General features: G+C 49.6%; 1 protein-coding gene across 3 annotated transcripts in view; it reads right to left on the bottom strand.

Annotated features, from left to right (window-relative positions):
• The window catches only part of SLC25A1 (solute carrier family 25 member 1), a 33,830-nt gene extending 21,320 nt beyond the window's left edge, over positions 1 to 12,510 (bottom strand). For 2 of the 3 annotated variants that reach the window (XM_004276004.3, XM_033439568.2), the window contains exons 1-2: positions 12,397 to 12,510; positions 6,948 to 7,129 (exon numbers count right to left, since the gene is read on the bottom strand). The gene's annotated coding sequence lies outside the window, so the exon portion shown is untranslated. Of the gene's footprint in view, positions 1 to 6,947; positions 7,130 to 10,515; positions 10,675 to 12,396 lie in introns of those variants that run through there. The other variant, XM_049698507.1, reaches the window with a different exon arrangement.
• Between the last annotated feature and the right edge of the window lie 485 nt (positions 12,511 to 12,995).

Genomic DNA, 12,995 nt, shown 5'->3' with positions numbered 1-12,995 from the left:
GCTATACGTATACATATATCCCCATATCTCCTGCCTCATGTCTCCCTCCCACCCTTCTTGGTGGTCACAAAGCACCGAGCTGATCTCCCTGTGCTATGCAGCTGCTTCCCACTAGGCAGTCTTTTTTTCAAAGCACTCTGAATATCTCATCCCACCATGCCTTCTGATGAGAAATCAGTTGTTCATCTTATTGAGACCATTGTACAAGACTGGTTTGCTTCTCTTTTGCTGCTTTCATGATTCTTTGCCTTTTGATGGTTTAACTGTGATATGTCTGGGTGTGGATTTCTTTGAGCCTCCTGGTTATGTACATGAGTGGGTTTTTTAAAAATCAAATTTGGCATGTTTTGGCCATTATTTCTTTAAATATTCTTTCTTCCGTCTGGGACTCCCATTACGTCTGTTGGCCCACTTGATGGTCCACAGATCTATGAGGCTTTGGCGTTTTCTTTTTTTTTTTTTTAATACTTCCTAGTTCTTTATTGCTAATGATCTATGTGGTGAGACGTTGGTCTCATACTTTAGTTTTTTAGATATGGTTTCCATTAGTTATTTAAACATATTTAAAATAGCTGATTTAGTCTTTTTTTGTTTGTTTGTTTGGCCACGCCATGTGGCATGCGGGATCTTAGTTCCCCAACCAGGGATTGAATCCATGCCCCCTGCATTGGGAGCATGGAGTCTTAACCACTGGACCGTCAGGGAAGTCCCCTGATTTAAAGTCTTTTAAAAAGTAACTAATGTCTGGGCTTCCTCAGAACAGTTTCTACTGACTGCTTTTTTTCCCCTGAATATGCTTTGCTTCTTTGCATATTTTGTAATTTTTTTTCCTGAAAAACTAGACATTTTAAATGCTATGATGTGACAACTCTGTAAATCAGACACTCCCTGCCTTACCTGAGCTTATTGCTGCTGTTTGCTGGTTTAACAAATTTCTTGAACTAATTTTGTAAAGTTTGTGTTATTTGTCATATGTGGTCAGTTAAGTCTCTACTCAATTAGCTTAGTGGCCAGTTAATGAGCTGAAAGAGATTACTTAAATGCCTTGAATCTCAGCCTTTACTGAGAGGCTCTGCGTGTGCTGAAACATGTCTTCAGTGCCCTGGAAGGCAGTTTCCAATTTTGCCTTGGCCTCCAGCCTACACTTCTTCCTTGTGCATAGCCTCGAGGTCAGCCAGAGGTGAGAGCTCAGGGCCTTGTCAGTTCTCTCTTGGACGTGTGCACAGCCCTGTGCATGCACAAGGCCTTCTAGATTCCCCAAAATATGCTGAAGCTTTTGAAAGCCCCCCTATGAACATCTCATTCCACAACCGCTTTTTAATTTTTTTGCACCCTCTGCCCATCATAAGGGCCAGCAACATCCAAATCCTTTCAAAGGGAAGCCAAGGGTAGATAGTAATTCAAGGTAATAGATGATGCACCATAGAAAATGTCCTGGTATAAAATTATTCCTTTCACGTAAGCCTTGGCAATCAGACCCAAACAATCCCTGACATGGGTGACAGCATCATGTCATTTCATGGGTAGGAGCAATGGGAATGTCCATTATCCCAGATATGATGTGAGGTTTCCCACAAATACGCTGCCACTCCAGCTTCACCCTCAGCCCCGACAACCAGAAATAACTGAGGCTATAGGACCTCTCACTGGAAGGTTCTGTGACTCTAAGTAAATCCCTTAAATTACATCAAAGAACCCCCAGGTCACCCAGGAAGAAAAACTTGTCCGTACATCACAGATGAAGGGTTAGACCCCAGGTACCCCAACTCTTCTGAGGCAAACGCCAGGCCACCATCTCACTCTCCTCTCCCCGACAGCAGACGCCCAGCCCAGCACCAAGTCCTAGCCACTTCACCTCTAAAATCTGAAGTCTCGCCTCTCCTGTTCATCTGCAACACCACCACCTTCAGCTAAAGCACACAGAGACTCCCAAGGTAGAGAGAAGTATTCCTTCCATCTCTGTTCACTCCTCACCTCTCTCCTTCAGTCTCTGCCCCACATCATGCTGCGTGGCTTATTCTGATATCTGCCCGTCAACTAGCCTCTCGGCCTCCAGTCTCACAGTGGCCCATCTCAACATCACCCACTGCAAGAGGGAGGATGAATCACGGGACTCTCACTTTAGAAACTGCAGCAGAATCCCCACTGCCTGCAGGACAGAGCACCCCCATCTCTCCTGCTTTGCCCGCTAGCTGCTTCTTATACTCCCTACAGGTACAGTCATAGTGGAGGACCACAACCTCCCAGAAGGAGCAACACTCTTCCAGTTCCATGCCTTTTCACACATTTTCCTCTCAAAGTGAACTTTTACAGCTGGCCAAATGCAGCTTTAAGGCCCCCTCTACTGTGGGCCCTCCCTGACTTAGGGTATCATCTGACACCCCCGCAGCACTCTCTTCAAATGTCTGACAGTTGGCTAAGTACTAAAATCCTGCAGCCCCACCTTCTCTACTGGGCTATGGAAGACCGATCAATGGCCCAGATTGGCTAATAACAATCTAAGACCAAACACCCTACGGTTGTCTAATATCTGAGGACTGGATTAGGAATGAAAAAAGAAACCGTGGCAGACAGTTGCTGTTTTCATTATAAAAGGACATGGGTTAGCAACATTCCACTAAAACTCTTAAAATGGAGACCCCCAAACTTCATCCTATAAACTTATAGGTTCTAAGTAGTTCTACTAAAAATCCTCAACAATTCACTTCTTAAAACTGTGCCAGAAATAATTTATAGATTTAATATTAGTAACCTGATGGGATACAATAGCTGATGAGGCAAAGTTGCATTTAAATACTTATATGATCCGGGACTTCCCTGGTGGCGCAGTGGATAAGACTCCATGCTCCCAATGCAGGGGGCCCGGGTTCCATCCCTGGTCAGAGAACTAGATCCCATGTGCATGCCGCAACTAAGAGTTTGCATTCCACAACTAAGGAGTCCATGAGCTGCAACTAAGGAGCCCTGGAGCCATAACTAAGGAGCCTGCCTGCTACAACTAAGACCCAGTGTAACCAAATAAATAAATATTAAATAAATAAATAAATACCTATATGATCCAAAGTTTGGATTTCTTTGTAACCTCTACTTCTTTCAGTCTGGGACCTACTTCTCCTGCCTTACACCTACACCAACTTAAATATTAGGCCTTGATGGTCTGTTAGGCCAGGCCCTGAAGGCAGCCAAAGCTCACCCGGGCCGAGATGCCAAGAGGAGCAGTCCCTCTGGGTATTCACCCGTACGGCAGTGGATGGCCCAGTGCCCCATGAGACCGGCGTGTCCATCCAACATCTTGGTGGGCTCGGAGTCACCTCATGCTCCGGGGTAGACTGTGGTCTCTGTCACCAGGGCAATGGTGCTCGCAAAGACCCATTTCCATAAATCCCCCTTTCCACCATTGTCTGAGACTTCGCTTTACTCTTTGTCTCAATATTAAGGATCTGAAGCGTCTTCCCAGCTAGTATTTAATGTGAGGGAGATTAGAGAAAGATAAATTAAAAATTAGAAAGACAGGTTCTACACTCTTAATTCTGTATCTTTCTATTACTTTAAGATGTACTACTTACAGCGAATCTGATTAAGAGGAAAAAGAAAATGTCTCGAGTAGTAATTAACCACGTTAACTTCTAAATATTGACAAGAGCCTCCTAGGCATTACCTCCTTCTCAGAAGAGTGTAAAAGTGTGTCAGTATTTATACTCACGTTAGAAAATATGTTGAAGGACTTCCCTGGTGGCGCAGTGGTTAAGAATCTGCCTGCCAATCCAGGGGACACAGGTTCGATCCCTGGTCCAGGAAGATCCCACATGCCACGGTGCAACTAAGCCGGTGCACCACAACTACTGAGCCTGTGCTCTAGAGCCTGCGAGCCACAACTATTGAGCCCATGTGCCACAACTACTGAAGCCCGTGCACCTAGAACCTGTGCTCCACAATGAGAGAAGCCACTGCAATGAGAAGCCTGCGCGCTGCAACTAGAGAAACCCCGCACACAGCAACGAAGATGCAACACAGACTAACATAAATAAATAAATAAATTGATTAATTAAAAAAAATCACTTCTGTGGTGTGATGCCCAGGGTGTGGCAGTCATTTAAAAAAAGAAAAAAAGAATAAAGGAATTTTATGGCCTTTAAATTCCACCTGCATAAAGTAGTCAGACACAGAAACAAAGGCTGGGCTGCAAGTGCAACTCCAGGATAGGGCTGCCTTCTGGGGTCAAACAGCCCAGGCTCAGGGGAAACATCCTCCAGCCGGAAACCTGGTCAAGCTGTCCTCAGACTGGCTAAAAATAACTTGTTTTACATGCAGTACAAACTATCTAGCATCACAACAAAAAACAAAACAAGGACCAAACCCCTTTGGGAATCAACCTCAGGACTGAGGTCCTGGCGGTGAAGGGGTCCCGCCACAAGGGGGCGCCATCTACTGCTCTGCGCGCCCACCTGAGCCCGGCCACCTGCTTGGCTGGCAGCAGCCTGCACCCCACGTGCCTCTAAAAATGAAGGGAAAGAGGTAACATTTGTGAAGAGAAGCACACGCGAATGCTCAGAGGACAGTGTTTCCTAATAACAGCAGGAATATCACACTTGGGCCGTGATACAAAGTCACAAACTAGGGGCACGAAGACCCCAGTCACACATTCATGTTTTGTGTTTACAACTCTTTAAAAATATAAAAACCACCCTTAACTTGGGGTCTAAGTCTGCTGATCCCGCAGGCAGAGTATTAATATTCCATGAAAACAGCAGCAGTGAGGGATTCTACCCGACTTCAGGCTCTTTGGGTCAAGGGTGAAAATGCATCTCTGAAAATATCCACCAGGAATCCATCAGTGGATGGTCTGAAGGGCCCAGGGTGAGCGAGTCTGCTCGGACGGCTCCAGAAGGAACTCTCAACCAGGTGGGAGCAGGCTGCAAAGCAGAGCTTTTAAACAAGAGCCCGATGGACTTCCCCGGCCGTCTAGTGGTTAGGGCTCCGTGCTTCCACAGCAGGGGACGTGGGTTCGATCCCTAGTCGGGGAACTAAGATCCTGCATGCAGCATGGCGTTGCCGAAAACAAGAAAGAACCCTGTTCCCCCACGAGCCCTCAGCCAACATGGGCGCCCGTGATCGTCCAGGCTCAGACCCCTACCCCCACAAGTTCACACCAGCCCCCATGGAACAGCCCGGGCTTGTGAAACAGTAACAGTGTAATTCAGTTACCTGTGTAATGCTACCTTGTATTTAAAAAAATACTTTTTTAAAGACAACTTTGCTCACTTTGGTGTGGCCTCCATTTGCCAGCAACATGTACTACAGGGTCCAGGATCCTCCTGTGGCCACAGGGTTGCAGTAAGAACAGGAGAAAAGCCTTAAAATGACATCATATTGGTCCTACCGCCTCACGCTTCCTTGTGCAAAAGAAAACAGCAAAAAAAAAAAAAAGAAAAAGAAAACAGCGCCGCATGTGGTTCCAGCTGCAGCAGCTCATGTGAACACGGAGAGAAGAGGAGCAGCCGGGCAGCTGGAGGCGGGCCACGCTGCCCTCCCAGAATGGGAGCTACTCACAGAGCCCCCGGGGACCGAGATGCAGTGAGATGGGAAGCCCACTTCAGGGCGTGATCCAAGCACAGATGACAACCAAGTCACTGTGCCTCCCCTGAAACACAAAGAGCCCCCGCTTGGCTAAAATGAGTGGCTGCTGTCTCTTCACCCATCCCAGCTTCACACTCTCCAGTCTGCCCCCACCGCACCCCACCACCGCCATAGGGAGGGTTCCTGAGATGCCCAATCAGAGAATCACTCCCCTCTCTGACAGCGTCCAAGCTACAGCAAACTCTGGCTTCCTTAGACTGTCCCCCAGACTACCCAACGGAAGCCCAGATCCCATCAAAGCTTCTTAACACCCTCCTACCCAGGCCCACCCTCCATGGTGCTCCTGGTGGTCTCTGGATGGAGGGACGGACAACATGCAGATGCCGTGTTCTCTCTGCCCCCATGCCCACACCCCAGGAGAGCCACATGTTAAAGGGCCCAGGAGACCAACAGGCTGGGCATCGCGAGACCCGTGGAGCACACCAAGCAGCAAACAGCACACTAGACAGGGTCTCTCGACAATACTGTAAAAACAGAAAACGCAGAGGAGCCAAAAGTATCATTAAGAGTTCAGGAAGTTTAATAACTTCAATTAAACTTAAAACAGTTTACAATGTTTACACTACATGTTCAAAAAAATAGTGACAAGAAATAGAGCTGATAACAGACAAAAGATCATTTCAAATAAAAGTTATTCAGCTATTTCTTTTTGAACAGAAAGGTCTTCACTTCCAGATGTCCCTCTACCTACTGAAATGACCAAGTAGACCCTCTTTCTGTAAAAAAATAGAAGCAACGCAAAGCTAATATTTGGCCTTCACAAATTTTAGGTCCAGAAAGTGCTTTCACTTTTCAAAGTAAGGATAAAGGTTTCACGTAAAACACTTGCAAGCCCAGTATATACATAATCCTTTCAGTTCCTGAATCCTGGCAGTAGGGGAAGATTCTATGTCCTCAGAGTAACTAGATTTCAAGCACCTGAGACCCCAAGTCCAGGGAAGTGAAATTCTACTAATGCCTGACGGCCCCGTCATTGGCACATTTCCCAAGTGAAGCAGGATCTGGATGCACACTCCAAGCTGCCTGGACAACCTCCCTCCCCCCCATCACCCAACCTTCCCCTCTGAGGTCAAGAGTGCCTGCAGGGCGAGGCATGGTGCTCCCTCCCTCGCATGCATCTGGACGTAGGGGTGAGGGCACCCAAGCTCAGGGCCTCTTACTGAACAGGACGCGCAAGACACAGCTTCTGCTAAAACTTCTTGAGTTTAATGCTATTGATGACACTTTGCTGTGAGTGTGTGACGCTTGTTCAATATAAAAGGTAACAAAGCAGTGAGGTAAATGACTTTCTGAACATCTGTCAGGAGTACCTTCCAGAGGCTGGATGCACGGTGGCTCTGTCTGCAGACTGGCCGTGCAGCAGGTGCCGTGGGTCACTCATGCCAGCGTTCACCACCTGTGCCGGCTCGTCCTGGGCACATGGAATCCTGCCAGGTCCCATGGTCAGTATGCTGAAGCCAGCGTCAGCTGGATTAAGTCCCAGGTTTTGGAGCTAAACAGAAAAGAAGCATTTGATTAAAGTAAGTTTTTCCTCTCTGAAACAGATCAGATCTAGACCAGATAAGGGATCACAGCAAGTGACTACTGGAGGCCAATGCGAACATGCGTCTCTATGCCTTTAACAGGTACAGCCAGCACAGCAGCGACAGGCTTCCAGGAGCCCGCAACCCTGAGGGGCTGAACACACGGGAACCCACAGGAGTAAGGATGACAGCAGTAGGGGGGAGCCCGGTCATGACCATGGCGAGCCGGAGGGAAGGAGGCCTTGGGGACGGGCCCAGAAACTGGCTTCCCCAAAGGAAGCAATAACAAAGACCCTCCCAAGAGCTTTTGCTTAAAGCATTCCCCTGCATGTCACAATGTCTAAATCTACTTCCTTGGGGCTTCCCTGGTGGTGCAGTGGTTAAGAATCCGCCTGCCAATGCAGGTGACATGGGTTCAAGTCCGGGTCTGGGATGATCCCACATGCGTCAGAGCAACTAAGCCTGTGCGCCACAACTACTGAGCCTGCACTCTAGAGCCCGCGAGCCACAACTACTGAAGCCCAGGCGCCTAGAGCCTGTGTTCTGCAACAAGAGAAGCCACCACAATGAGAAGCCCGTGCACCACAAGGAAGAGTATCCCCCGCTCAACGCAACTAGAGAAAGCCCGCACGCAGCAACAAAGACCCAACGCAGCCAAAAATAATAAAATAAATAAATTAAAAAATACATATATTAAAAAAATTAGTGATTTGAGTCCAGTTCCTCACGTAAGAGCTTATACACACATTCGTGGCAGTGGGAAAAGTCCAGTACCTCACAAACATAAGATGGTGTCTTAACATCTGGGAACCATGGACGCAAAAATTAGCCAGAGACCATTAGAACCAGAACAAATGAAGACGGTGGTTCTAGCCGGGTGGGATCCTGCAGTCTCTGGAGACAGGCAGGGACAACTTTAACTCCAACGACTCGAGAACCCTGAGGGCTGGGGCCCGGGATGCTAAACACGGCACAACCCCACACAGAGTACCAGATACCCCTGAGTTTTACTCCACGTGCAAAAAGAGTCCCGAGATGCGGTTTTCCATTAGTCAGTAGAAATAACCAAGGACTCTGATTCCCAGAATAATCAGTCTGGTAGGTAACCAAGCTACACATTTAAACAGCCCGTATCAGAGTTAATAAAAGTAGACAAGGGACCTCCCCAGCAGTCCAGTGGTTGGGACTCTGCCTTCCAATGCAGGGGGCACAGGTTCGATCTCTGGTCGGGGAACTTAAATCCCACATGCTGTGTGGTGCAGCCAAAAATTAAAAAAAAAAAAAGGCACTCTCACAATCCTTTCGGTTCTCTAGACCTGCGATGAAACGAACCCAAATTCAAATCTGACGCTGAGGAAAACATAAAAGCAACTGCGCATCTGAATGTCCTGTGGCTGCTCTACTGAAGGGACTGTGCAGTCTGGCCGGCAGGGCCGCAGCTGTGCTCACACAAGTCGTTGGTGACAACACTAGCTTCTCGTGTCAAAGAGCCAGACGCCCCACAGGGTCAACACCTGGGCTGTCACCTCTGGGCCTGTTCCTTCTGCGTCTGTCTCCTCCCCAGGCTCACTCACTGCCGATCCCAGGGCCCAGAACACGGATGTTATATAATTAATTGGTAGAGAGGTTACTTGTTCTAGGCAGTCAAGAAAATATGCAGTTTAAGAAAATATATTTCAAACTTATTAGCAAGCCTTTTCCTATGTTAGAGGAAGCTCTGTAAATGAGGGCCTATGAAAAAATGGTGATACTAAGGTCTTTTCTGGAACTTACCTAAATTTTAGGACTAGGTTAGTTCAGGATAGTTTAAAAGCTACATTTTTAGTGCATTACAGACTTCTCTCACATTACACCACAGCAAGTTTTCTCTATTTTAAAACCAATGCATAAGACCCTATATTTATCCCTGTTAAATGTCATCTACTTGGATCCCAGGCTGTCAAGATCTGCTTGGATTCTAATTTTGCCCCTGAACTTCGCCATCCCAGCTCCGTGGCGCCATTCCTCAGCCAGCCCAGGGGGATGGTCACCTCCCCTGCACAGAGGGTGCAGCGGGCCTCCAGCAAGAGAGGTGGCAGAAGAAAATGAACAGGCTAAAAGCAGAGAAGGAGGTGAAGCAGCAAGGGAAAGAAAAATCAGGACGAGCAGGGAGGCGAGGACACATTTTCAGGACGGGGTGACAGGGAGCCAACAACTACCATCCCAGGGGATGTTAGTAATTCTGTCAAATACATGCTGGGATCTGTATGTGATTTTATCCCCCCTTGGCCACACCGTGCAGCATGTGGGATCTTAGTTCCCCGACCAGGGATCGAACCCACGCTCCTGGAATTGGAAGTGCAGAGTCTTGACCACTGGACCACCAGGGAAGTCCCAGTACAATATGTGATTTCAAAAGAAATCTTCAAACCGTGTTAAGTTACAAAAGCAAAGGCCAGGAGAATATTTTTACTATAATTCTTCTAATCATTTTTTTGAAAATATAATGCTTTCCTTAACCATTTCTGATGGGGAGAGAGACCCCCCTGGTTGCACAGTTTCCATTTATACTTTTTATTTGGGACAATTCTTCCATGCACACATATTACTTTAAAGTCTGTTCCAAATACTTCTGCCCCAGCTACAGGACACTGAGTAGCCTGGGGAAGCTTGGCTAAGATCACGTGGGACATGACACCTCCATCGACCCAACAAAACTCAAAGAGCACTGGGAAGCATATGCGGTTTGGGGATCTTGAACATTTAAAATTGTTTTTCCAAAGATGCCCGACTCTAATCCATCGATACTCGGTCACTCATCTGCCACACACTCACTTTGTAAACAAGAAAGTCAGACGCAAATGATCAGCCCAGCGTCTACCTCCAGTATAAGGACAATCAGTCCGCCAACAGGTAAAATTTAACAGCTTACACAAGACCTTACAAAAACCTTCATATAAACGTAGAACAACAATTCTAGGACACAGTAAGCCCACTGTTGTGCAGCTTAGAATCTGAAAAGTGGCAGAAACAGAGACACAGATGGAGAGAACAAACGTATGGACACACCAAGGGGGGAAAGTGCGGGGTGGGGTGGGGTGGTGGGATGAATTGGGAGACTGGGATTGACATATATATACTGGTATGTATAAAATAACTAATAAGAACCTGCTGTATAATAAATAAATAAATAAAAGAAAAAGAAAAAGAATCTGAAAAGCGAGGCAGCAACATAAACCAAGCATGTTCTGGGCGGACATGTCCTCCCCAGAGCCCTGCCAGCACACTTGGATGCTCAACGTCTTCAGTTCAAGCTCAGACCCCATGTGAAAAAGGCTTCGAACATCAACCTCTCTAATTATGAATAATGACTAACCTCTAGAAGACTGGTTCTCAGCTTCCTCTGGAGGCAACGCCACAGAGCAGAGACTCGGATTTCCACCCGAGGTGGCCCCGCCGGGTGCTGTGAAGTCCCAGCCGCGCCGAGAGGCGCTAATCAAGACCAGAGACTGCCGGGCTCCTGAAACTTACCCGGGTTCCCTTGGTCAAGTCCGCGTCTGTTTAAAAGACCATCACCTCTGAGCTCCCTGAGGGACCAGTCTGTATGCCTCTGTGGGGGAGCTGTGCCACGTTTCAAAACTCACACACCAGCAGCTGCTTCCTGACGCAGCCGGGAGAGAATTCCTGGAGCTCTGAACAGAAATTTTCTGCCACTGAACGGTCCAGCCAGTCCTCTTGTGAATCAAGGCATACCCAGTTCTTAGCCCTTTAGTTTTTTTGCCGTTCTCGGATATCACAAACAGCAACCGCCTTCAAACTCAGGTATCTGATTTTGTTTTAAGTTCAGAAAGTACTTATGAGAAATGTTTCTGCAGCACCAGTCCGCCCCTCCAAATTAGGGTGACAGGATAAATAAAGCAAAATAACTCGCCACCGTCTGAAACCCAAGTGGAGGGAACACCTTATTAGGATGCAAGAGACGTAACACGTGTGGCCTCTGCCCACTGCGCTCTGGAAAAGCTGACTATAGAGTAACGGTTCCTGCACATGTATTTGTTTCCCCACCGACCGTTATAAAAGTATTGTTTTTCCTCTGGGGAAAATCATGTGGAACAAACTAAATTTAAAAACAGAAAAAAAATATTGTTACAATTATATCACCTGTAAAGTATCTAGAATTATTTTTCTATAGGTGACACAGAAATAGAACTGATATTTTATAGTCACAAGTCTACATCCTCCACTTCCTAATATTGTACAACTGGAGAACCGATGTCCACTCTCTTAAAGGATTTTTGGTCTGGGGAGCGATCAGGTGGGGTGAAGGGCCCCAGGGGAGCAAGCTGGGGGCCCGGAAAAGCCCACGAACCGCGTCACCAGACAGTCCTCGTGATACCTGATTGGTCACCGACTATCCAAACATCTTATTAGGAAATCGCTTTCACTCCTTCACGCATCTGAGGGCCTGCTTGGCCCCGGGCAGTGGGTTCCAGTGCTCGCAGGCCCGAGGGAGAGCAGCGACCACACTACGGGATGGGGCGTCCTCAGGGAAGCCCCCAGACCACGGGCGCGGAGAGGGGGCCCCTCACCCTGAAGGTCAGGGCCGGCCTGGGGGGGGGGCGTCGTCTGAGCAGAAACCAGAGGCTAAGCAGCTGGTGGCTGGGAAAGAGAGGGCGAGGGGGGAGCGTGTTTTGCAAAGAGGCAGCAGCACGTGCCGAGGCTCACGGGCCAGCGTGGGGGCTGCAGAGAAGGTGCTGGAGGACATGTGGGGGGGCAGCGAGAGGGTCTTCCCGGGGCCCCGCGGGTCCAGCATCCTCACCCCGGGGCGACGGGGCCGCTCACCAAGGGACTTGAAGCGGACGGCTGTCCTCTGGGAAAACGCCTCTGCCCGGGTGCTGGGCAGGGACCCGGGGCAAGGCCGGAGAACGAAACCCAGGGACAGAGTCGGCGCCGCCCCCACCCAGGGAGGAGCGCGAAGCCCGGGAAGGACACTCGGGCCCGAGGGCCGAGCAGCCCCCGCTGTCCGCGCACCGGGAGGCGACATGTGGTCGGACCTTCGTCGTCCGCCCGCGTCCAAGTCTGAGCCCCGGAGGTTTTCTAGCCCGCGAACGCCGGGCGGCCCGCACGCGCGGCACCCGCGCCCCCACCGCACCGGGCTGGGGTCTGGGGTCGGCGGTGCCCTCTGGGACCCTCCGGCGGCTGGGACGCGGCCGAAGGACCGAGCGCGACGCATCCCCGCGCAGCTCTCGGATCTCACCTGGAAGGTCCTGAGAGAAGCGCACAAGCCGGCGGACAGGGAGGGGCGGAGCCCCCAGCGGAGACGCGCATGCGTACTAATTGAGGCGCGCATGCGCACTGATTGGAGCACGCCGCGACGACTCTTCCCGCGCTCCCTCCGCCCGCGCTCCCTCCGCCGGCCGCCCTGGGTGCGGGCGGGGGGTCTGCGAAAAGTAGTCCCGGGTGTGGCTGCCGGTCCTCTCAGTCCCCCGAGCAGGAACGAGTCTGCGCTGCCCCGCCGGTGCCCAGGGAAGGTGAAGGGGTCCCGGGTTGACCCCTGGCAGGTGTGCGCGGGAAGGTGAAGGGGTCTCGGGCCGACTCCTGGCCGTGCCCAGGTCAGGTGCGCGCGGACAGACTAGGCACGGGCTGCACTCAGCAAGTTTCCCGAGTGACGGGGTTCCAGGCGGGAGAAGCCCAGTTCCGGCGCCCTTCCCTTGAGCCCTCCGTGTGCAGAGAAAGGGCAGAGGGGGAAGGTCTGGACAGTTGAGTTCAGGGACATTTTTAAAATTCAGGCACAGATGGGCCAAAAACACCGCGAAAGGAGTCTCGGAATTACGTGTGATGTGTTTACATGCAAGG

The sequence above is a fragment of the Orcinus orca genome, chromosome 15, assembly GCF_937001465.1.
Source record: "Orcinus orca chromosome 15, mOrcOrc1.1, whole genome shotgun sequence".
NCBI classification, from domain to species: Eukaryota; Metazoa; Chordata; class Mammalia; order Artiodactyla; family Delphinidae; genus Orcinus; species Orcinus orca.
Note: the sequence above shows the minus strand (reverse complement) of the source record. Positions and strands in the feature narration are given on the sequence as shown.